This window comes from Bubalus kerabau, unplaced genomic scaffold, assembly GCF_029407905.1.
Source record: "Bubalus kerabau isolate K-KA32 ecotype Philippines breed swamp buffalo unplaced genomic scaffold, PCC_UOA_SB_1v2 scaffold_31, whole genome shotgun sequence".
Lineage (NCBI taxonomy): Eukaryota > Metazoa > Chordata > Mammalia > Artiodactyla > Bovidae > Bubalus > Bubalus kerabau.
In genome coordinates, this window is record NW_026577885.1 from 4,520,471 (window position 1) to 4,543,016 (window position 22,546).

The window sequence follows — 22,546 nt, forward strand, 5'->3', positions numbered from 1 at the left end:
AGATGAGGTCTATTTTGCCCTGCAGTGACTGGAGAGCAATCCCCAGTTCTAACTCGCAACTCGAATGGAATACTGGATTTTCCTGGCGCCACACAAGAGGCTCCCTGAGATCCCCGTGGTACTTCATGAGACACCCCACACTGGCGCCGCAGCTCGAGAAAACCCACGAGATGCCACCGTCATCTCGAGATGAGGGCCTTCTTTTCCTGCATGGCCTGGAGTCCAATCCCGAGTCCTCTGTCCAAACTCCACAGGAGGCTTGACTCCCTTTATTACACACATTGGGCTCCAAGAGATACCCATCGCGACTCGAGACGAGAGCGGAATTCTTTGCTTACCCTCGAGCTGAGAACTGACTCCCCGGATGAGTCTGGAATGCAAACCCGAGATCCCTGTCGCCCCTGGAGAGCAACATTAGATCCTGGACACAAGCCTAGATTAGGTCTCTTTTGCCCTGCAGTGACTCTAGCGCAATCCCCAGCTCCCCTTCGCAACCCGAATGGAAGATTGGATTTCAAGGCCAACAAGAGGAAGCCTAAATTCCCGGTCATGACTCGAGAATCCCGCCGCATCTTGAGCAAAACCACGTGGTTCTCCCGTCATCGCAAGATGAGGCCCTTGCCCGTTACAGCGTTTCAAAAGATGTCCCAGGTTCCGTCTTGAAGTGCGAAACGGTACTTGGCACCCTTGATGCGACCCCAAAAGTCCCCCAACACGCCGGTCTCACTCAAGGGGAACACCGAGGTTCCCGGCACCACTTCATTTAAGCCCCTTCTCCCCTCCTGATCGTGACCGGTTGGTCGATTCCCCTGCTTTGTCTGCAAGGGGGCCCGACCTTCCCTGCACAACTCAGGATGAGGCCGGTCTCATGGGGAAATTCGATACGTAGCTTTGTGGGTGGTGCCACTTGCTGAAAGACTCCAATTTCCCGGTCCGCTCTTGATAAGAATCCGATGCTCGGACACCTCTTGGAAGGCAGCCTTGAGTATGAAGGTACAACACTAAGGGGCACAAACACACCTGTGCATCAACCGGAAAAACGGGCAGGTTACATACACAGCTCGACAAGGGGCCTGTCACCTCGAGAACAACTCGAGAGGCAAGAGGAGTCCCATCCTCCAGAAAAGACGAGGCCTGACTCTCCTGTACCAACATGCAGGGACCTTGCGATCTGAGTCAGAAATGGAGAGGAACACTGAGGTTCCTGCTTCAACTCAAGATGAGTCCCTCTTACATTCCACCAAATGCAGAGGAGTCTCGAGAGGCCCCTCCAAACTGCACAGTATCCCTGACTTCTCAGAGGCACTCTGAGAAGCTCCCTGAGGTCGCAGGCACAAGTCAAGGGAACCCTGGGTTTTATGCAGTGACCCGAGAAAGACCTCGAGAGTCCTTCTTCAACCCGTCTTGAGGCCCGATTACCCTACCATGACTCAAGAGCAATGACGAACTCCCCCTAGCCATCTCATGGGGACCTGACTTCCCTGGCGCCAGACGAGAGGCTCCCTGAGCTCCCTCTCGTACCTCGTCAGAAACCTGGCACTAGCGCGCCAGTCTAGAAAACCCACGAGACGCCGCCGTCATCGCGAGATGAGGGCCTTCTTTTCCTGCATGGCGTGGAGAGGAATCCCGAGTCCTCTATCCAAACACCACAGGAGGCTTGACTCCCTTTAGGGCACACAGTGGGCTCCAAGAGATACCCATCGCGACCCAAAAGGACAGCAGAGTTCTTTGCTTCCCCTGGAGACGAGGCCTGATTCCCCGGGTGAGTCTGGTATGCAAGCCCGAGATCCCTGTCGCCCCTAGGGACGAACATTAAGTCCTGGACACAAGCCTAGATGAGGTCTATTTTGCCCTGCAGTGACTCGAGGGCAATCCCCAGCTCTCCCTTGAAACTCGAATGGAAGATAGGACTTCCCTGGGCCAACACATGAGGAAGACTGTATTCCCTGTCGAAACTCGAGAATCCCGCCACAACTCCAGAAACGCCACGTGGCTCCCCCGTCATCGCAAGATGAGGCCCTTGCCCCCTACAGCATCTCAAGAGAAGTCCCACGTTCCGTCTTGAAGTGCAAATCGGTATTGGCACCCTTGATGCAACCTCAAACGTTCCTCGACACACCAGTCTGACTCGAGGAGAACACCGAGGTTCCCGGCACCACTACATCTGGGCCCCTTCTCCCCTCCTGATCGCGACAGGAGGGTCGATTCCCCTGTTTTGTCTTGAAGGGGTTCCCGCCTTTCCCGGTGCATCTCAGGATGAGGCCGGTCTCACGATGATATTCGAGACATAGCCTCGTGGATGGTGACACATGCCGAAAGACCCCAATTTCCCGGTCCGCTCTTGATAAAATCCCAATGCCCGGACACCTCTTTGAAGATAACCCTTTTGATGAAGGCACAACAGGAAGGGGCACTGACACCCCCGGGTATCGTCCAGAGAAAACCGCAGGTACCACACACAGCTCGAGAAGTGACCTGTCACCCCGTGAACAACTGGAGAGGCAAGCAGACTTCCATTCCTCCACACAAGACGAGGCCTGACTCTCCTGTTCGAACTCTGCAGCGAAACTGCGATCCGAGTCAGATCTGGCCCAGGGGAAGTCAGGAGAGGAAACATGAGTTTCCTGCCTCCACTCAAGATGAGGCCCTCTTCCATTGCACCGAACCCAGTGGAGTCCCGAGAGACCAGTCCCAACTGCACAGTATCCCTGACTTCTCAGAGGCACCCTTAGACCTTCCTGAGATCACCGGCACAAGTCGAGGGAACCAAGGGTTTCCTGCCCCAACCCGTAAAAGACCTCGAGAGTCCTTCTTCAACGCGTCTTGAGGTGCGATTCCCCTACCATGACTCGAGAGCAATGACGCGCTCCCCCTAGCCACGAGCATAGAAACCTGACTTCCCTGGCACCACAGGAGAGGCTCCCTGAGCTCCCCATTATACCTCGTGAGCAACACCACACTGGAGCCGCAGCTCGAGAATACCCACGAGACACCCCAGTCCTCACGAGATGAGGGCCTTCTTTTGCTGTATGGCCTGGAGAGCAATCCTGAGTCCTCTCTCCAAACTCCACAGGAGGCTTGACTCATTTTAGGCCACACAGTGAGCTCCAAGATATACCCGTCGCGACTTGACAGGAGAGCGGTGTCCTTGGCTTCCCCTCGAGACGAGGCCTGATTCCCCGGGTGAGTCGAGAATGCAATGCCGAGATAGCTGTCGCCCCAGCAGAGGAACATTAGGTCCTGGACACAAGCCTAGATGAGCTCTATTTGGCCCTGCAGTGTCTCGAGAGCAATCCCCAGTTCTAACTCACAATTCGAAAGAAAACTGGACTTCCCTGGGCCAGTTGAAGAGGAAGCCTGAATTCCCCGACGTCACTCGACAATCCCGCCGCAACTCGAGAAAAAACACGTGGTTCCAACGTCTTCGCAAGATGAGGCCCTTGCCCACTACAGCGTCTCAAGGGAAGTTCCATGTTCCGCCCTGAAGTGAGAAACGGTACCTGACACCCTTCGTGAGAACCCCAAAGTTTCCCCGACACCCCGGGTTCCCTCGATGGGAACACCGAGAGTCCCGGCACCGCTTCCTCTGAGCCCCTTCTCCCCTCCTGATCGCGACAGGAGAGTCGATTCCCCTGCGTGGTCCGGAAGGGGTTCCCGGCCCTCCCGGCGCACCTCAGGATGAGGCCGGTCTCACGAGGAAATTCGAGACGAGCCACGTGGGTGGTGCCACATGCCGAACGCCCCCGATTCCCCGGTCCGCTTTTGAGAAGGACCCGAGGCCCGGACACCTCTTCGAAGGCAACCCTGTGGGTGAAGGCACAACACGAAGGGGCACTGACACCCCCGTGCATCATCCGGAAAGACCCGCGTGTTCCACACACAGCTCGGCGAGGGGCCTGAGTCCCCCTGAACAACTCGAGAGGCAAGCAGGGTTTCCTTCCTCAGACAAGACGAGGCCTGACTCTCCTGTCCCAACTCTGCAGGGACCCTGCGGTCGGAGTCCAAAATGGAGAGGAAGCCTGAGGTGCCTGCCTCCCCTCGAGGTGAGGCCTTCTTCCGTTGCGCCAGACCTAGCGGAGTCCCGAGAGGCCCCGCCAACTCCACAGGATCCCTCACCTCTCAGAGGCACCCTGGGAAGTTCCCTAAAGACCCCGGCAGAAGTCGAGGGAAACGAGGGTTTCCTGCTGCCACCCGAGAAAGACCTCGAGAGTCCTTCTTCAACGCGTCTCGAGGCCCTAGTCCCCTCCCGTGACTCGAGAGCCATGACGCGCTCCCCCTCGCCACGCGCATGGAGACCTGACTTCCCTGGCGCCACACGAGAGGCTCCCTGAGATCCTCGTCGTGCCTCGGGAGAAAACCCCCACGGGCGCCGCAGCTCGAGGAAACCCCTGAGACGCCCCCGTCCTCGCGAACTGAGGGCCTTCTTTTCCTGCATGGCCTGGAGAGCAATCCCGGGTCCTCTCTCCAAACTGAAGAGGAGGCTGGACTCCCTTGAGGCCACTCAGGGGGCTCCAAGAGATCCGGGTCGCGACTCAAGGGGAGAGCGGAGTCCTTGGCTTCCCCTCGAGACGAGCCCTGACTCCCCAGGGTAACCTGGAATGCAAACCCGAGATCCCTGCCTTCCCTGGAGAGGAATATTAGGTCCCGGACACACGCCTAGATGAGGTGTCTTGGGCCCTGCAGTGACTCGAGCACAACCCCCAGCTTTCCCTCGCAACTCGAGGGGAAGATTAGGCTTCCCAGGGCCAACCCAAGAGGAAGCCTGAGATCCCCGTCGTAACTCGAGAATCCGCCGCAACTCGAGAAAAACCACGTGGTTCCCACGTCTTCGCAAGATGAGGCCCTTGCCCGCGACGGCCTCTCAAGGGAAGTCCCCTGTTCCGCCCTGAAGGGCGAAACGGTCCCTGACAGCCTTCATGCGACCCCCAAAAGTTCCTCGACACGCCGGGTTCCCTCGAGGGTAACACCGAGGGTTCCGGCCCCACTTCATCTGAGCCCCTTCTCCCCTCCTGATGGCGACAGGAGAGTCGATCCCCCTGCGTTGTCTGGAAGGGTCCCCGGCCTTCCCGGCATACCTCAGGATGTAGCCGGCCTCACTAGGAAATTTGAGACTAGCCCCGTGGGTGGTCCCACATGCCGAAAGACCCCGATTTCCCTGTCCGCTCTTGAAAAGAACCCGAGGCCCGTACACCTCTTTGAAGGCAACCCAGTGGGTGAAGGCACAACACGAAGGGGCACTGTCACAGTCGTGCATCGTCCGGAAACACCCACAGGTTCCACACACAGCTGAACAAGGGGCCTGAGACCCCCTGAGCACCTCGAGAGGCAACGAGTTCCCTTCCTCAGACAAGATGATTCCTGACTCTCCTGTCCCAACTCTGCAGGGACCCTGTGGGCGGAGTCCGAAACGGAGAGGAAGCCTGAGGTTCCTGCCTTCCCTGGAGATGAGGCCCTCTTCCATTGCGCCAAACACAGCGTAGTCCTGAGAGGCCCCGCCAACTCCACAGCATCCCTCATCTGTCAGAAGCACACTGGGAAGTTCCCTAAGGTCACCGGTAAACTTTTATTGCACAAGGTCCCCATGAAAAGGCCCACGCAGCAGGACAGCCACAGATTCTGTCTGCCATTAAAGGGCAGTAAGGTGCCCTCCCCACTTCTTTGCTGCCTCGGCGGCCACCAGGGTGCAATTCGCGTACCCTTCCCTTTCCCATCCTAGCAGGTGCTCCAGGGCCCACTGGCCTACAAAGTGCCAGAAGCAGGGCTGGGCCAGCCGGCCAGAATTCAGGGTTCTGTCCCTTGGACTTCCAGCGGACACTAGGCTGCTTGGGGAAACCGCCCAGACTCTGAGGTTTTTCAGCAGAGGGGTGGAGCGGTAAAGGCCTTGACCCCAAAGACGAGGCCTTTCTGCGACCGCCAGGTTGGGGAGCTCTGAGACTGTGCCAACACAGGGCGGAATACATGGTTCCCTGCTCCACACAGTCCCCGTTCCCTTACCTGTGTTCCGCACCCCTCCACTGTGGCCAATGGATGCCGATCCTTGGGGATCCAGGAGTTCACGAAATGGGCATTCCCAGCCGCAATGGCGACCCCCAACAGCACATCTGGAAAGCCCTCCCCCACCCCCGCCAGGAGCCGACCCCCGCTGTGAAGGGACCCCCGCCCCGCCCCGCGCCGCCAGGTTTCGCCCCGGCCCTGCCGGGCTCCCGGCGGGTTCCCAGCCACATTGGCGACCCCCGGGAGCACAACAGGGACCGACCCCCCACCCACAGCAAGCGGAATCTCGACCTGTGCAGCCCAGGTTTACCCCGCCCTGGGTGTGCTCCCGGCGCATTTCCAGCCGCAGTGGCCATCTCCGAGAGCACAACTGGGAAGCCCTCCCCTACCCCCGCCAGGAGCCGACACCCGCCCTGCGCCGCCTGGGTTCGCCCCGCCCCTGCCGCGCTCCAGGGGCGCTGCCCACCTTCACCAGTGGCTCCCGGTGAGCCCCGTCCCCACGCCCGGTTCCAGGAGAGGCTCTCGGACCTCGCTGCTGCCGCCAGGTCAAACATGAGGACAATACATACACCCCACAGAGACAATCCAAGCTGTCTATGATTTAGGGATAAAACGAGGACTACAGAAAGGCAAGATGACCTGACCTAGGAGGGCCATGATATTCTATAGAACCAGACAAAGTTGGTTACCAAGGAAACTTTTTTCCTTGGAACCCGGAAAGCTGGTTCTTTGCATATGCAATGACCAAGAATTAGCTTGTTACCCAAGCCTGCTTTACTGCCACCCCCATCCCCCCACTCCCCAGAAGACTGGCTCAAAGAAATATTTTAAATCTCAGGCGGAAACCTGGAAGATGTCTTGTCTGTCTGTTTGGATTAAGGTATGTGTCAGTGTGAGCCTTGTGTTTTTTGATAATATTGCTCAAGTTCTGTGTTCTGATTTCAATGGTCTCAAGACAAGGTAGCCCTTCCAAATCAAACTGCTGGAAATACAAGAAAACATTGACCTAAATGAATGTCAGAGTCCCGTGAACTGGGATCTAGTCAATATTAAATATCTAGTATTTTTGGTTTTGCTCCTCCATTATAGACATGTCTAAGAGTGAACAACATTAAGCACAACATGTTCATGGTGCCTAGGTTTCTTTTGAGGTAAAAATTGCTCTATTGTTATATCTGTCACAAGCTTGTCAGCAAGAAACTACCTGGAAACGACAACAACAAAAGTAAAAAATGTAAATGTGATATGAGCTTTTAGACAAACCCTTAAGAAGAATTATACTCTAAAATATCTGCCTCTCATAGTCTTGATTGAAGGCAGAGGAGAAGGGGACGACAGAGGATAAGATGGTTGGATGGCATCACTGACTCGATGGACATGAGTTTGAGCAAGCCCCTGGAGCTGGTGACGGACACGGAAGCCTAGCGTCCTTCAGGCCACGGGGTCCCAAAGACTCAGACACGACTGAGCAACTGAACTGAACTGAACTAACAAACGTTTCTCCAGGTGTTTTGGTTACCCGCGTTTCTATCCTTGTGAGGACAGTGTATTGAATAGCTAGGTCATTTCCAAATAAATGAAAGTTCTGAAACATTCACGACTTGAAAGGACCTCCCTTTTACACAGAAACAAAAGAGATTTTTGACTCTCCATGAATAGTGTCTGGCACCATCCTGACATGTTAAATGTAAGAAAGCAATTGTTTTGTTTTGTTTTGTTTTGTTCTTGGGGGTGGGGGGAGGGGGGCGGGCTATAGCCAATGCCAATATAAAAGTCACTTCTTGGTTGCTGAAGGGAAATGTATGACTTGTTATTACAAGAAAGTATGTGGAATGCAATGGCACTTGAGGAAGGAAAACGAAGTAGTTCTGTCTTACAGGTGGCAGTTTCAGGATGGGAGAAGCAAAGGAATGGGTACAGAATGGGATAAGGAGGTTGTAGGGAAAGTGGACCCCCAGAAAAGAGTTCTGTGCCTAGCACAAGTTTTCTTGAGATGTTGAACTGCCTTTGCTAAAGGAGTTTAAGTTTCTTTACCTCTTAAGTGATCTCTTCTAGGTTGACCTAGAACAGAAATCTTTTGTTAGCTTTGGCTAAGTGGAGAAGTAGTGTTTCACGGTGACATATGTGATCCTTCCTGACTGTTTGCAGCCCTTTTGATATCGATGCACTGCTTCTGCTGCTGCTGCCGCCGCCGCTGCTGCTAAGTCGTTTCAGTCGTGTCCGACTCTGTGCGACCCCATAGACGGCAGCCCACCAGGCCCCGCAGTCCCTGGGGTTCTCTAGGCAAGAACACTGGAGTGGGTTGCCATTTCCTCCTCCCATGCATGAAAGTGAAAAGTGAACGTGAAGTCGCTCAGTGGTGTCCGACTCTTAACCACCCCATGGACTGCAGCCTACCAGGCTCCTCCATCCATGGGATTTTCCACGCAAGAGTACTGGAGTGGGGTGCCATTGCCTTCTCCCATATCTATGCACAAGCCTGCCTAAATAATTGACTTCTAGCTAGCTTTGGGATGCCAATGACCATCCACCCTTACCAGGCAACAGAGAAGAGAAAAACACTTACCACAGGAGGTCCTGGTAAGGAACAAGGAACTAACAGGCTCCCGCCAACCAGGATTCTGCAGAGGTCAACAAGAGGTCAATAAGAGATGGAAGACTGCAGTCCAGAGGTCCTAGCAACTTCCATCTTGCAGCAGAGACCCAGCATAGTCAAAACGAATTCAATGTTGCAAAAAATAAGTAAACAAATAAAGGACAGAAGTTCTTTGAACACATGACTGAGATTAGGGCTGAGGCAGTACATGTACGGTGCCCGGAAAATCTTAAAGTATGAGAAAGGAAAGAAATTAAAGACAACTATCAAGCTGTCCAAACTGATAAAAACGAAAGATTACACAGTTTTTTCTGTATATATTAGCAGATAATAATCTGAAAAGGAATTAAAAAAAATTCCCTTTCAATAATGTCAACATGAATACAACACTTTGCCATGGATGTAACAAGGATGACAAGACTGGCACACTGGAAATTATACACCCTGGCTGAAAACTATCCTGAATACATGGACAGATATTCCATAACAATGGAAAGACTTAAGATGGCAATACCATGGAATGCATCTTCAATCTGAAATGAAGATTTGATATGATTTGATCGCTCAGAGCTTTTGTGTCATCAATTGTTATTAAAGTATAAATGAGATAGAGAAAGCTGCTGACTTAGACTTGAGGCGGGGTGTACGCCCTGCTGGTCTCTAGCCAGATATTCTACAGGCACTAGCAGTCAGCTAAGGAAAGAAAGGCACTGTCTCAGGGAATGGCACCAGGCCCCTCCCCCACGACATGCCTTGAGGTCACATTGGCAGCAGGTGAGTCATCCTGGGCCAAAAACTGATTGACATGAATCTTGAAGAAAGGCAGTATTCCAGGCAAATATATCATTTCCTTAACATAGATTAGGAGAACAAGGTACGAGGAAAACATACTGTTTTGTTCAAGTCGCTTCTGAGCCTATTGGGGGAACCGACCTGAAGCCAGAGTCCAGCGGATATACATAGGATATTTACATCGCTTAAGACAAACATTTCCTCAGGAACAAATGCATTGCTTAGCTCAAGGTTTGTCTGCGAAATTCTTACACATCAGGAGATGGCTCTGAGCTGGGTTTCTACACACAAGAACATGAATGCAAAGGACAAGCCTGCACAGCCCATCTGCCCCCCTCCCCCACAGCCAGCAGCATTTCCAAGTGACCTCCTAAGGCCTTCCCCAAAATACAGGGGCACCTCTGGGTTTCCTGTTTCCCTCACTTTGAACACTTTTCTTAAAAAAAAAAAAAAATCCTGCACACTTCTTGATAGAATGCCACAGTGCAAGGAAAACAGGCCTTCAATACTTAAACCTCCCTGTGCCAAACACTTGGGGCTTCGTTTTGTTTTGTTTTGTTTTTTAATTACACCAGCACATAATTTAAACTTTTTACAATTTCTAATTATTCAGTACCAAAACACCAAACTTTTATTGCACAAGGTCCCCATGAAAAGGCCCACGCATCAGGACAGCCACAGATTCTGCCATGAAAGGGCAGCAAGGTGCCCTCCCCACTTCTTTGCTGCCTGGGCGGCCACCAGGGTTTGAAATCCATGCACCCTACTAACTTTCTAGGGTGCAATTCGCGGACCCTTCCCTTTCTCATCCTAGCAGGTGCTCCAGGGCCCGCTGGCCTACAAAGTGCCAGAAGCAGGGCTGGGCCAGCCGGCCAGAGTTCAGGGTTCTGTCCCTTGGACTTCCAGGGGACACTACGCTGCTTGGGAAAACCGTGCAGACTGAGATTTTTCAGCAAAGGGGTGGAGCAGTAAAGGCCTTGACACCAAGGGCGAGGCCTTTCTGCAACTGCCAGGTTGGGGAGCTCCGAGAATGTGCCAACAGAGGGCGGAATACGTGGTTCCCTGCTCCAAGCAGTCCCAGTTCCCTGACCTGTGGCCCGCAGCCCTCCGCTGCACCCACTAGATGTGGATCCTTGGGGACACAGGAGCGTAGGAAATGGGCGTTCCTAGCCGCAGTGGCGACCCCCGAGAGCACAACTGGGACCGAACCCCCACCCACAGCCATCTAAATCTCGACCCGCGCAGCCCAGGTTTACCCCGCCCCGGGTGCGCTCCCGGCGCGTTTCCAGCCTCAGTGGCCACCACCGAGAGCACAACTGGGAAGCCCTCCCCCACCCCCGCCAGGAGCCGATCCCCGCCCCGCGCCACCCGGGTTCACCCCGCCCCTGCCGCACTCCCAGCGCGTTTCCAGCTGCAGTGGGGACCCCCGAGAGCACAACTGTTACCGCCCCCCACCCCCTCCCGACCAGAACCCCGACCCGCGCCGCCCGGGATCGCCCCGCCCCTGGCGCGCTCCCGGCGCGTTGCCCACTTCCACCAGGGGCTCCCGGTGAGCCCCGTCCCCACGCCCGGTTCCAGGAGAGGCTCTCGGACCTCGCTACTGCCGCCAGGTCAAACACGAGGACAATACATCCACCCCACAGAGACAGTCCAAGCTGTGTATGATTTAGGGTTCAAACGAGGACTACAGAAAGGAAAGATGTCCTGACATAGGAGGGCCATGAGAGTCTATAGATCCAAACAAAATTGGGTACCAAGGAAACTTTTTTCCTTGGAACCCGGAAAGCTGGTTCTTTGCATATGCAATGACCAACAATTAGCTTGTTACCCAAGCCTGCCTCGCTGCCACCCCCACTCCCCCCCCCCCACTTCCCAGGAAAACGGCTCAAAGAAATATTTTAAATCTCAGGTGGAAAACTGGAAGATGTCTTGTCTGACTGTCTGGATTAAGGTATATGTCAGTGTGAGCCTTGTGTTTTTTGATAATATTGCTCAAGTTCTGAGATCTGATTTCAATGGTCTCAAGACAAGGCAGCCCTTCCAAATCAAACTGCTGGAAATACAAGAAAACATTGACCTAAATGAATGTCAGAGTCCCGTGAACTGGGAACTAGTCAATATTAAATATCTAGTATTTTTGGTTTTGTTCCTCCACTATAGACATGTCTAAGAGTCAACAACATTAAGCACAACATGTTCATAGTGCCTAGGTTTCTTTTGAGGTAAAAATTGCTCTATTGTTATATGTGTCACAAGCTTGTCAGCAAGAAAGTACCTGGAAACAGCAACAACCAATGTAAAAAATGTAAATGTGATATGAGCTTTTAGATAAACTCTTAACAATAATTATACTCTAAAATATCTGCCTCTCATAGTCTTGATTGAAGGCAGAGGAGAAGGGGATGACAGAGGATAAGATGGTTGGATGGCATCACTGACTCGATGGACATGAGTTTGAGCAAGCCTCTGGAGTTGGTGATGGACACGGAAGCCTGGCGTCCTGCAGGCCACGGGGTCCCAAAGAGTCAGACTCGACTGAGCAACTGAACTGAACTGAACGTACAATCGTTCCTCCAGGTGTTTTGGTTACCTGAGTTTCTATCCTGGTGCTAAACTAAGTGACGACAGTGTATTGAAAAGCTAGGTCACTTCCAAATAAATGAAACTTCTTAAACATTCACGACTTGAAAGGACCTCCCTTTTACACAGAAACAAAAGAGATTTTTGACTCTGCATGAATAGTGACTGGCACCATCCGAACATATTAAATGTAAGAAAGCAATTTTTTTGTTTTGTTTTGTTTTGTTCTGTTCTTGCAGGAAGCGGGGTGGGCGCTATTATCACTGATAGGTATGCTCACCAATCTATCAAATGCCAATATAAGAGTGAGTTCTTGGTTGCTGAAGGGAAATGTATGACTTGTTATTACAAGAATGTATGGAATGCAATCACACTTTAAGAAGGAAAACGAAGTAGTTCTGTCTTACAGGTGGCATTTTCAGGACGGGAGAAGCAAAGGAATGGGTACAGAATGGGATAAGGAGGTTGTAGGGAAAGTAGGCCCCCAGAAAAGAGTTTTGTGCCTAGCACAAGTTTTCTTGAGATGTTGAACTGCCTTTGCTAATGGAGTTTAAGTTTCTTTACCTCTTAAGTGATCTCTTCTAGGTTGACCTAGAACAGAAATCTTTCGTTAGCTTTGGCTAAGGGGAGAAGTATTGTTTCACGATGACATATGTGATCCTACCTGACTGTTCTCATCCCCTTTGATATCTATGCACTGCTGCTGCTGCTGCTGCAGCTGCTAAGTGGTTCAGTTGAGGCCGACCCTGTGCCACGCCATAGATGGCAGCCCACCAGGCCCTGCAGTCCCTGGGGTTCTCTAGGCAAGAACACTGGAGTGGGTTGCCATTTCCTCCTCCTATGCATGAAAGTGAAAAGTGAAAATGAAGTCGCTCAGTGGTGTCCGACTCTTAGCCACCCCATGGACTGCAGCCTAGCAGGCTCCTCCGTCCTTGGGATTTTCCAGGAGTGGGGTGCCATTGCCTTCTACCATATCTATGCACAAGCCTGTTTAAATAATTGACTTCTAGCCAACTTTGGGATGCCCATGACCACCCACCCTTACCAGGCAACAGAGAAGAGAAAAACACTTACCACAGGAGGTTCTGATAAGGAACAAGGAACTAACAAGCTCCCACCTACCAGGATTCTGCAGAGATCAACAAGAGGTCAGCAAGAGATGAGAGACTGCAGTCCAGAGGTCCTAGCTACTTCCATCTAGCAACAAACACCCAGCATAGTCAAAACGATTTCAATGTTAAAGAATAAATAAATAAATAAATAAAAGGACAGAAGTTCTTTGAACACATGTCTGAATTTAGGGGTGAGGCATTACATATGTGTCCCAGGATAATCTTAAAGTGTCAGAAAGTAAAGAAATTAAAGACAACTATCAAGCTGTCCAAACTGATAAAAATGAATGATTACACAGTTTTATCTGTATACATTAGCAGATAATAATCTGAAAAGGAATTTTAAAAAATTCCCTTTCAATAATATCAACATGAATAAAACACTTTGCCATGGATGTAACGAGGATGACAAGACTGGCACACTGGAAATTATACACCCTGGCTGAAAACTATCCTGAATACATGGACAGATATTCCATAACGATGGAAAGACTTAAGATGGCAATACCATGGAATGCATCTTCAATCTGAAATGAAGATTTGATATGATTTGATCGCTCAGAGCTTTTGTGTAATCAAGTGTTATTAAAGTATTAAAGAGATAGAGAAAGCTGCTGACTTAGACTCGAGGCGGGGTGGGGGGTGGGTAGTAAGAGTACCCCCTGCTGGTCTTTAGCCAGATATTCTACAGGCACTAGCAGTCAGCTAAGGAAAGAAAGGAACTGTTTCAGGGAATGACACCAGGCCCCTCCCCCACGACATGCATTGAGATAATATTGGCAGCAGGTGAGTCATCCCGGGCCAAAACTTGATTGACATGAATCTTGAAGAAAGGCAGTATTGCAGGCAAATATATCATTTCCTTAACATAGATAAGGAGAACAAGCTAGGAGGAAAACATGCTGTTTTGTTCAAATCGCTTCTGAGCCTTTTGGGGGAACCGACCTGAAGCCAGAGTCTAGCGGAAATACATAGGATATTTACATCGCTTAAGACAAACATTTTCTTAGGAAAAAATGCATTGCTTAGCTCAAGGTTTGTCTGCGAAATTCTTACACATCAGGAGATGGCTCCGAGCTGGGTTTCCACACACAAGAACATCCATGCAAAGGACAAGCCTGCACAGCCCATCTGCCGCCCTCCCGCACAGCCAGCAGCATTTCCAAGTGACCTCCTAAGGCCTTCCCCAAAATACAGGGGCACCTCTGGGTTTCCTGTTTCCCTCACTTCAAACACTTTTCTTAAAAAAAAAAAAAATCCTGCACACTTCTTGATAGAATGCCACAGTGCAAGGAATACAGTCCTTCAATATTTAAACCTCCATTTGCAAAACACTTGGAGCTTGGTTTTGTTTTGTTTTGTTTTTTAATTACACCACCACATAATTTAAAGCTTTTACACGTTCTAATTATTCAGTTCCAAAACACCAAACTTTTATTGCACAGGGTCCTCATGAAAAGGCCCACGCAGCTGGACAACCACAGATTCTGCCATGAAAGGGCAGCAAGGTGCCCTCCCCCCTTCTTTGCTGCCTGGGCGGCCATCAGGGTTTGAAATCCATGCACCCTACTAAGTTTCTAGGGTGCAATCCATGGACCCTTCCCTTTCCCATCCCAGCAGGTGCTCAAGGGCCCGCTGGCTTACAAAGTGCCAGAAGCAGGGCTGGGCCAGCCGGCCAGAGTTCAGTGTTCTGTCCCTTGGACTTCCAGAGGACACTAGGCTGCTTGGAAAAACCGCGCAGACTCTGAGATTTTTCAGCAGAGGGGTGGAGCGGTTAAGGCCTTGACCCCAAAGGCAAAGCCTTTCTGCGACCGCCAGGTTGGGGAGCTCCGAGAATGTGCCAACAGACGGTGGAATACTTGGTTCCCTGCTCCACGCAGTCCCAGTTCCCTTACCTGTGGTCCGCAGCCCTCCGCTGCACCCACGGGATGGCGATCCTTGGGGACCCAGGAGCGGACGAAATGGGCGTTCCCAGCCGCAGTTGCAACCCCCGAGAGCGCAACTGGGAACCCCTCCCCATCCCCCCCATGAGCCGACCCCCGCCCCGCGCCGCCAGGGTTAGCCCCGCCCCTGCCGCGCTCCCGGTGCGTTCCCAGCCGCAGTGGCGACCCCCGGGAACACAACTGGGACCGACCCCCACCCAAAGCCATCTGAATCTCGACCCCCGCAGCCCGGGTTTACCCAGTCCCTGGTGCGCTCCCGGCGCGTTTTCAGCCTCAGTGTCCACCTCGGAGAGCACAACTGGGAAGCCCGCCCCCAACCCCGCCAGAAGCCGACTCCCGCCCCACGCCGCCCGCGTTCGCCCCGCCCCTGCACGGTCCAGGTACCTTCCCAGCTTCTAGCGTTCACGGCCGGGTAGGAGCAGGATGTAGGAGTATGGGAGATGTGTCTGGAGCCTGACAGCCTCAGCTCCGCTCTGGCCTGCCCTTTGGACCTAGGAGCCAGGCCAACTTGCAGAGGGCTTAGGGCCCCATTGTATGCAAACTACCAAGGACTACCGCAAGGAGAGCTCTGTCTGAGGGAAGGGAAGCGCCCCAGGCTGCGTTCCCAAGCTGTTGCTTGGCAATGCAGACTCAGCGGTAAACGGAGGGAATCAGGCTCTCTGTAGCCGCAGCTTCACACACAGGTGTGTCTCCGTAGGAATCAAGAAAGATCCTGACAGAGTGAGGTTCATTAGAGCTATACTAAAGAGCAAAGGCTTGTCCATGTGGTCTTGCCTTCCCCTGTGCCTTTGGGTCTCCAGGCTCGGCCCCAGCTCCGTGGAAACAACCCCTGAGAAAATATCTTCAAGATCCACTTTTCACAGTGTCTGGGAACCGGGGTTCGTAGGAGGAGAGAAAAGCACGCCTCCATAGGGAACGAAAAGGCAGCCCACCTGCCTGTGTTTTGAAGCCTCTATTTGGAAGGAATGGGTTAGCTTCTCCTAAAGGAGACCTCCAGATCTGCTCAGAAGTCGGTAATTCCAGAGGCAGGGTACTGGTTCCTGACTGCCCTTTGCCAGCCTTGCAAAGATATTCCTAGATTCTAGAGTTATTTTCCATGAAGGAGCAGGCTTCGGGAATGTGTCAGACGGGACTGGCTCCTTATTGACCTCAGCTCAGCTATTGCCTTTCCATTCAAACTAGGACAAGGCCCTACTTTATGAAGGGTAAGGGTCTTCTTCTTTGCAAACTGCCAAGGGCTACAGCAATGAGACCTCTGTCAAGGCGAGGGAAGCCTAAGAGGATGGATTCTCAAGCAGGTGCTTTGCCACAAAGCATCAGCACCCCACGGAGAGAATCAAGCTCCCTGTGCACCAATGTTGGGAGTGTAGCTTCACACACAGAGTTGTCTCTATAGGAGCCAAGAATGTTCCTGAGAGATTAGGTTCACTAAACCTCTCCTACAGAGCATAGACCTGTCCATGTGGTTTTTCCTTCCCCTGTGAGTTGGGTCCCCGAGGTCCGCCACACCTCCGGGGAAACTGTCCCTGAGAAAAGATCTCCAGGAACCGCTTCGCTGAGGCTGGGAAACGCTGTTCACAGGAAGTAAGGCAAGCGAATCTCCTGCAGAGAAAAAGAGGCCTTACTGTCCCTGGAGGAGCAGGCTGCCAGAGTGTGTGAAACCTGACTGTTGCCTTACTGGCCTCAGCTCCGCCATTGCCTGTTCATCCGAGCTAGCACCCAGGCCTCCTTGGAAAAGCGTTTGGGTGCAGATTTCTACAAAGTGCCAAGGGCTACAGCAGTGAGAATTCTCTCGGTGGTAAGGGAGAGCATTTTATGGATTCTCAAGCTGTTTTCTGAATGACAGCGTCAAAATGAACAGAGAGAATCAGGCTCTCTGTGCCCCTATGTTAGGTACGCAGCTTCACACACAGAGGTGTCTCTATAGGAGCCAAGAATGCTCCTGAGAGATGAGGTTCACTAGAGGTCTGCTACAGAGCATAGACCTGTCCATGTGGTCTTGCCTTCCCCTGTGCCTTTGGGCCCCGGGCTCGGCCCCAGGTCCGTGGAAACAACCCCTGAGAAAATATCTTCAAGATACGCTTTTCCCAGAGGCTGGGAACTGGAGTTCATAGGAGGAGAGAAAAGCAAGCCTCCTTCGGGCACGAAAGGCCGCCAACCTGCCTGTGTTTTGAAGCCTCTATTTGGAAGGAATGGGTTAGCTTCTCCTAAAGGAGACCTCCAGATCTGCTCAGAAGTCGGTAATTCCAGAGGCAGGGTGCTGGTTCCTGACTGCCCTTTGCCAGCCTTGCAAAGACATTCCAAGATTCTAGAGTTATATTCCATGAAGGAGCAGGCTTCGGGAATGTGTCAGAGGGGACTGGCTCCTTATTGGCCTCAGCTCAGCTATTGCCTTTCCATTCAAACTAGGACAAGGGCCTACTTTATGAAGGGTAAGGGTCTTCTTCTTTGAAACTGCCAAGGGCTACAGCAATGAGACCTCTGTCAAGGCGAGGGAATCCTAAGAGGACGGATTCTCAAGCAGGTGCTTTACTACAAAGGATCAGCACCCCACGGAGAGAACCAAGATCCCTGTTCCCCAATGTTGGGAGTGTAGCTTCACACACAGAGTTGTCTCTATAGGAGCCAAGAATGTTCCTGAGAGATTAGGTTCACTAAACCTCTCCTACAGAGCATAGACCTGTCCATGTGGTTTTTCCTTCCCCTGTGAGTTGGGTCCCTGAGGTCCGCCACACCTCCGGGGAAACTGTCCCTGAGAAAAGATCTCCAGGAACCGCTTCGCTGAGGCTGGGAAACGCTGTTCACAGGAAGTAAGGCAAGCGAATCTCCTGCAGAGAAAAAGAGGCCTTACTGTCCCTGGAGGAGCAGGCTGCCAGAGTGTGTGAAACCTGACTGTTGCCTTGCTGGCCTCAGTTCCACCATTGCCTGTTCCTCCGAACTAGGACCCAGGCCTATTTGGAGAAGCGTTTGGGTGCGGATTTCTACAAAGTGCCAAGGGCTACAGCAGTGAGAATTCTCTCAGCGGTAAGGGAGAGCATTTTATGGATTCTCAAGCTGTTTTCTGAACGACAGGGTCAAAATGAACTGAGAGAATCAGGCTCTCTGTGCCCCTATGTTAGGTACGCAGCTTCACACACAGAAGTGTCTCTATAGGAGCCAAGAATGTTCCTGAGAGATGAGGTTCACTAGAAGTCTGCTACAGAGCATAGACCTGTCCATATGGTTTTGCCTTGCCCTGTGAGTTGGGTCCCTGAGGTCCGCCCCAGCTCAGGGGAAGGAGCCCCTGAGAAAAGATCTCCAGGGACCGCTATTCCCCCAGGCTGGCAAATGCAGTTCACAGGAGGTAACACAAGCGAGCCTCCTGCAAGGCACAACAGGCCTTAGTCTCCCTGGACGATCAGGCTGCCAGAGTGTGTGAGACCTGACTGGTGCCTTACTGGCCTCAGCTCCGCCATTGCATGTTCCTCCGAACTAGGACCCAGGCCTACTAGGAGAAGGGTTTGGGTATGGATTTCTAAATACTGCCAAGGGGTATAGCAATGAGAACTGTGTCACGGGTAAGGAAGAGCATTGTATGGATTTTCAAGCTGTTGTTTGAACGACAGCTTCAAAGCTGCACAGAGAGAATCAGACTCTGTGTCTCCATGTTCGGTACACAGCTTCACAGACAGGGGTGTCTCCATAGGAAACAAGAACGTTCCTGACAGAGTGAGGTTCACTAGAGCTCTCCTAGAGAGCAAAGACTTGTCCATGTGGTTTTTCTTCCCCTGTGCGTTTGGGGCTCCAGGCTCGGCCCCAGCTCCGTGGAAACAACCCCTGAGAAAAGATCTTCAAGATCCGCTTTTCCCAGAGGCTGGGATGTGGGGTTCATAGGAGGCGGGAAAAGCAGGCCTCCTTCAGAGAGCAAGAGGCAGCCAAGCGGCCTGCGTTTGGAAGCCTCTATTTGGAAGAATGGGTTAGCTTCCCCTAAGGGAGACCTCCAGATCTGTTCAGAAGTCGGTAATTCCAGAGGCAGTGTGCAGGCTCCTGACTGCCCTTTGCCAGCCTTGCAAAGACATTCCTAGATTCTACAGTTATCTTCCTGAAGAAGCAGGCTTTGGGAATATGTCGGACTTGACTGGCGCCTTATTGGCCTCAGCTCAGCTATTGCCTTTCCATTCAAAGTAGGACAAGGCCCTACTTTATGAAGGGTAAGGGTCTTCTTCTTTCCAAACTGCCGAGGGCTACAGCAATGAGACCTCCGTAAATGCGAGGGAAGCATAAGTGGATGGATTATCAGGAAGGTTCTTTGCCACCAAGCATCAGCACCCCACGGAGAGAATCAGGCTCCCTTTGCCCCTATGTGGGGTGTGTAGATTCACACACAGTGGTGTCTCTACAGGAGCCAAGAATGTTCCTGAGAGATGAGGCTCACAAGAGCTCTCCTACAGAGTGCTCACCTGTACATGTGGTTTCGCCTTCCCCTGTGAGTTGGGTCCCCGAGGTCCGCCCCAGCTCCGAGAAAACAGCCTCTGAGAAAAGATCTCCAGGAACCGCTTTTCGCCCAGGCTGGGAAAAGCCGTTCACAGGAAGTAAGGCAAGTGAGCCTCCTGCAGAGAAAAAGAAGCCTTACTGTCCCTGGAGGAGCAGGCTGCCAGAGTGTGTGAAAACTGACTGGTGCCATACTGGTCTTAGCTCCGCCATTGCTTGTTCCTCCGAACTGGGACTCAGGCCTACTTGGAGAAGGGTTTAGGTGCAGATTTCTACAAACTGCCAAGGGCTACTGCAATGAGAACTCTCTCAGAGGTAAGGGCGAGAATTGTATGGATTCTCAAGCTGTTTTCTGAACGACAGCATTAAACCTGCACAGAGAGAATCAGGCTCTCTGCCGCCATGTTGGGTACGCAGTTTCACACACAGAGGTGTCCGCATAGGAGCCAAGGACGTTCGTCAAAGACTGAGGTTCACTAGAGCTCTCTTAGAGAGCAAAGACTTGTTCATGTGGTTTTGCCTTCCCCTGTATGTGTGGGTCTCTGGGCACAACCCCAGCTCCGTGGAAACATCCCCTGAGCAAAGATCTCCAAGATCTGTTTTTCCCCCATGCTGGGAACCAGGGATCATAGGAGGCAGGAAAAGCAAGCCTCCTTCAGGCAAGAAGAGGCAGCCAACCGGCCTGTGTTTGGAAGCCTCTATTTGCAAGGAATGGGTTAGCTTCTCCAGAAGGAGACCTCCAGATCTGCTCAGAAGATAGAAATTCCAGAGGCAGGGTCGAGGTTCCTGACTGCCCTTTGCCAGCCTTGCAAAGACATTCCTAGATTCTAGCAATATTTTCCATGAAGCAGCAGGCATCGGGAATATGTCAGAGTTGACGGGTGCCTTACTGGCCTCAGCTCAGCTATTGCCTTTCCTTTCAAACTAGGATCAGGGCCTACTTGGTGAAGGGTAAGGGTCTACTTCTTTCCCAACTGCCAAGAGACACAGCAATGAGACCTCTGTCAAGGCAAGGGAAGCGTAAGCGGATGGATTCTCAAACAGGTGCTTTGCCACAAAGCATCAGCACCCCACGGAGAGAATCAGGCTCCCTGTGCCCCTATGTTCGGTGTGTAGCTTTACACACAGAGGTGTCTCTGTACGAGCCAAGAATGTTCCTAAGACTTGAGATTCACTAAGGTCTCCTACAGAGCATAGACCTGTCCATGTGGTTTTTCCTTCCCCTGTGAGATGGGTCCCCGAGGTCCACCCCAGCTCTGGGGATAGAGCCCCTGAGAAAAGATCTCCAGGAACCGCTTTTTGCCCAGGCTGGGAAACGCAGTTCACAGGAGGCAAGGCAAGCGAGCCTCCTGCAGGGAAAAATAGGCCTTACTGTCCCTGGAGGAGCAGGCTGCCAGAGTGTGTGACACCTGACTGGTGCCTTACTGACCTCAGCTCCGCCATTGCATGGCCATCCAAACCAGGACCCAGGCCTACTTGGAGAAGGGTTTGGGTGCGGATTTGTAAAAACTGCCAAAGGCTACAGCAATGAGAAGTCTCTCAGAGGTAAGGGAGAGCATTCTATGGATTCTCAAGCTGTTGTTTGAACGACAGCTTCAAAGCTGCAAAGAGAGAATCAGGCCCTGTGTGCCCCCTTGTTGGGTACGCAGCTTCACACACAGGGGTGTCTCCATAGGTGTCAAGAACGTTCCTGACACAGTAAGTTTCACTTAGAGGTCTCCTGGAGAGCAAAGACTTGTCCATGTGGTTTTCCTTCCCCTGTGCGATTGGGTCTCTGGTCTCGGCCCCAGCTCCATGGAAACAAACCCTGAGAAAATATCTTCAAGATCCGCTTTTCCCAGAGGCTGGGAACAGGGCTTCATAGGATGCGAGAAAAACAGGCCTCCTTCGGGCGCGAAGAGGCAGCCAACCGGCCTGTTTGGAAGCCTCTATTTGGAAAGAATGGGTTAGCTTCTCCTAAAGGAGACCTCCAGATCTGCTCAGAAGTCGGTAATTCCAGAGGCAGGGTGCTGGTTCCTGACTGTCCTTTGCCAGCCTTGCAAAGACATTCCCAGATTCTAGAGTTATTTTCCATGAAGGTGAAGGCTACGGGAGTATGTCAGACTTGTCAGGCACCTTATTGGCCTCAGCTCAGCTATTACCTTTCCATTCAAACTAGGACAAAGGCCTATTTTATGAAGGGTAAGGGTCTTCTTCTTTCCAAACTGCCAAGGGCTACAGCAATGGGACCTCTGTCAAGGCGAGGGAAGCCTAAGTGGATGGATTATCAAGCAGGTGCTTTGCCACAAAGCATCAGCACCCCACGGGGAGAATCAGGCTCCATTTGTCCCTATGTTGGGTGTGTAGCTTCACATACAGAGGTGTCTCTATAGGAGGCCAGAATGTTCCTGAGAGATGAGGTTCACTAGAGCTCTCCTACAGAGCATAGACCTGTCCATGTGCTTTTGCCTTCCCCTGTGAGTTGGGTCCTCGAGGTCCTCCCCAGCTCCGGGGAAGGAGCCCCTGAGAAAAGATCTCCAGGGACCTCTTTTCCCCCAGGCTGGGAAATGCAGCTCACAGGAGGGAAGTCAAGTGAGCCTCCTGCAGGGAAAAAGAGGGCTTACTGTCCCTGGACGATCAGGCTGCCAGAGTGTGTGAGACCTGACTGGTGCCTTACTGGCCTCAGCTCCGCCATTGCATGTTCCTCCGAACTAGGACCCAGGACTACTTGGAGAAGGGTTTGGGTGCGGATTTCTAAAAACTGCCAAGGGCTACAGCAATGAGAACTCTGTCACGGGTAAGGAAGAGCATTGTATGGATTTTCAAGGTGTTTTTTGAACGACATCTTTAAAGCTACACAGAGAGAATCAGGCTCTCTGTGCCCCCATGTTGGGTACGCACCTTCGCACACAGGGGTGTCTCCATATGAATCAAGAACGTTCGTGACAGAGTGAAGTTCACTAGAGCTCTCCTAGAGAGCAAAGACTTGTCCATGTGGTTTTTCTTCCCCTGTTAGTTTGGGTCTCCAGGCTTAGCCCCAGCTCCGTGGAAACAACCCCCGAGAAAAGATCTTCAAGATC